The sequence below is a fragment of the Salvelinus sp. IW2-2015 genome, unplaced genomic scaffold (assembly GCF_002910315.2).
Source record: "Salvelinus sp. IW2-2015 unplaced genomic scaffold, ASM291031v2 Un_scaffold1212, whole genome shotgun sequence".
In the NCBI taxonomy this organism is placed as follows: Eukaryota; Metazoa; Chordata; class Actinopteri; order Salmoniformes; family Salmonidae; genus Salvelinus; species Salvelinus sp. IW2-2015.
The window spans coordinates 262558-266067 of NW_019942780.1; positions in this window are offsets into that span (position 1 = coordinate 262558).

Consider the following 3510-nt stretch of genomic DNA (forward strand, 5'->3'; position numbering starts at 1 on the left):
ATATGTGGGCCAGGCTCAATGGCCACTTCGGCTCGATGCCCAACCTAGCCCCCCCAGTGGCGGCAAGGTGGAATCAGCCCGCACTGGGCTAAGCACGCGTACTGGGGACACCGTGCGCTCCACCGCATAACACGGTGTCTGACCAGTACGACGCCCTCTCACTCCACGGTAAGCCCGGGGAGTTGGCTCGGTATCCACCCGGCTTCGCCACACTCCCCTTTAGCCTCCTCCCCCCAAGAATTTTTGGGTGAGCCTCTCGGGCTTCCAGCCTCTCGTACGTGCTGCCTCCTCAATCCACCGCTCCTGGGCTGTGGCTGCCTCCTTCTCCTCCGCGAGAGCGGCGATTCTCACCCACCTTAGCCAGGGTCCTTCTCCGTTGAATATTTGCTCCCAACTCCATTCCTCTTCTCCCACTTGCGGTTGTTCTTGCCGTCCTTCTCCAATCCGCTTGGTCCTGTTGTGTGGGTGTTTCTGTAACGGCTGTCGTAGTCGTTCTCCTCCTCAGACGAGGAGGAGCATGGATCGGACCAAAGATGCGGATTGGTAAGTATTCATGATTTAATGGAAACCACAAAACTACAAATTAACAAAACAACAAACGTGACTAACCTGAAACAGTCCTGTGTGCCCAAACACTGACACAGGAAAAACACCCACAAAATCCCAACACAAAACAAGCCTCCTATATATGATTCTCAATCAGGGACAACGATTACCATCTGCCTCTGATTGAGAACCATATCAGGCTGGACATAGAAACAGACAAACTAGACACACAACATAGAATTCCCACCCAGCTCACGTCCTGACCAACACTAAACAAGCAAAACACATAATAACTCTGGTCAGGACGTTACAATGCCTGCTAGCTGGCTCCTGTGTAACACTGGAGCCGAGCCAGTAGGCGTACAATAGCCAACTCTAAGCTGATTGGTTGACAATAAATTTTCATTTCCATTTACTTTAAGCTACAAGCGCCCGCACTGTTGATTCTGAAGGCCTGAGGGCAGATTTTAGACCCCTGGCAACACATGATGGCTGAATTATTGGATAAAAGATCTAACATAAAGACCAGCCCTCCAAATCTCAACCTGGGCTGGAAGCAGTGCAACCAAGAGGAAAGCTATGAAATAAGAGTATAACTCTTACTCTGGGGAATAATTTAATACATATTTGTGGGAAAATATATTTAACATTTTTTTATATTCTGATGATGTTTAGGCCAGCAGAGAAGGCCTTGCTGGCCCTGACGGCCCACCACTGCCTTATTTCTATTACAGCATATTGGATGACTGTCATTCAATATTCCATTCCCCAGTTCAATGTAACAACGATAGGTTTAAAGCTACTACATAATACAAACATTTTCCATCATGAGGTTGGCTGGTCTATGACACATTTGAGACACACTCTTGCCTGATCTAGTTGATCGAGGGTGTGGTCATTAATTCAACAGTTGCAATCAAAGAGTTTCTATTGGACGAATTCAGGTATGTTTATCCCCGTATGCTCCCGTTTAAGAAACGTTTTTCGACAGAATCGGACGAATGAATACACCTCTGATCAACGTGTTAACATGGGTCACTTTCATAGCAGCCACATTGGTATTCCTTCTTGCATCTGCGCTCTCCTCCTCTCACCTTTTCTCTTCGCTTTGTGGACTTTCAATGCACAACACATCAGTTGTATGTGACAAGGCAAAAAAAAACGTTCCAAGCCAAACCATGTCATAACCGCTACACACAGCCTACATTGTTGTAACCATATTAGCTAAAGTAACGTCATAGTCAACATAGCTAATAGAACTAAAGCGTCAGTAAACTGCGCTTCAATCATGCAGTAATGTTACAGCTGGCCCGGGTGGCAAACATTTGTAAAACCAAAAGCGTATCTTGACTTGGAAGAGTTCCAGTGTTGCGTTGGTAGTCATAGCCAGCTAGCTAACATATCATCCCTATGGTTTGAGGCAGGGTGTTTGAATAGGCTAAACTACCTAGCTGCACTGCTGCTAAGTAAGTGAAACTAAACGTGATTTAAAAAAAACAACTAAATGTCCTCTCTCGCTCTTGCTTCTCCTTAATTTTGAAGAAATTAATTAGTTCAAAACTGTTCAACTATTGTCTTCTCTCTCTTTGTTATGCACTGCAGTGCTAGCTAGCTGTAGCTTACGCTTTAAGTACTAGATTAATTGTCTGATCCTTTGGATTGGGTGGACAACATGTCAGTTCATGTTGCAGACTCTGATAGGTTGGAGAACATGCTCCAGAAGTTGTCATAATTACTTTGTAAGTCTATGGAATGGGTGAGAACCATGAGCATCCTAGGTTTTGTATTGAAGTCAATGTACCCTGAAGACGACGGAAGCTAGCTGTCCTCTGCTACACTGGTGCTACCCTACAGAGTGCTGTTTGAGGCTACTGTAAACCTTCATGTGCAAAACAGTGTGTTTTAAAAAAAAAATTGGTGACATGAATATATTTAATATAGTTTATCTAAAATTTATCCCATTTTAAAATGTTTTAAAATATGTATTTTTATTAAATTAACTGAGGATTGTCCTTCCCTTCTTCCTCTGAGGAGCCTCCACTGCAGTCTGATAACTCATTTCCTGTGTTATTCCTCTGAACAGTTGACAGACTTGCCTTTTAACGCAAGAATCTTCAGCACACAGCTAACTTCTAAATAGCTACTAACCATGAAGTCAACCCTTTGACACCTCTCCTACTGCCATTAAAGATTCTACTGAAAATGTAAACATGACCGGGTATGGTCAATACAATGTTGCCTTTTGCACAAATATTAATTTTATCATCAATGCTCCTTCCTCAGATCATTACTTTAGTTTTGGCTAGTTCTCTCTTCCACCAACAATAAGACCACAGTGTTGCTGTGTGTCTGCTCTTTAACAGAAAGAGGAAAGTTGAGTCAAGATGAACATGACATCAGATGCACATTTTTTCTGTTTCTCGTTAAGGATCTGTAGCTTTCTAATTCTGACAAAGACCCATTTGTGTCACAGCCACAGGAACTGTAGGGTTCCGGTCCGAGGAAACGCTGGTGTCTTCAGTCACTCACCAGCGGCTCAGAATGGAACACAGTTCATTTATTGGAGAGAGATTGTTTCATTTATAGAATATGAAGTATGTCAACCATGCACAATACATATGGCATGCAGATGAGGACTTTGTTTGGTTACACTGTGTTTAGAGAGGAATGGAGTTGATGGTCACTGCAGCTTCTAATTCGATTGTTGCATGAGCCTGAGAAACATCACACATCTATATACATTGTGTAGTTTTTTACCAAATATATTTTTTGTCACATACAATTCTATAGTTTTGGTCTTCTAGCTCAATTCCTGTTCTCAGTCTGTCAATGTAATTTAGTCAGTTCTTCCTGTTTTTCTCCCTCTTTAACTCTCTCTCTTTCTCATCTGTCTATTTCTCTTTTTCTTGGCTCATCTCTATTTCTTCTCTTCTCTTTGCTCGTGTCTCGACTTGCTCGCTTCTC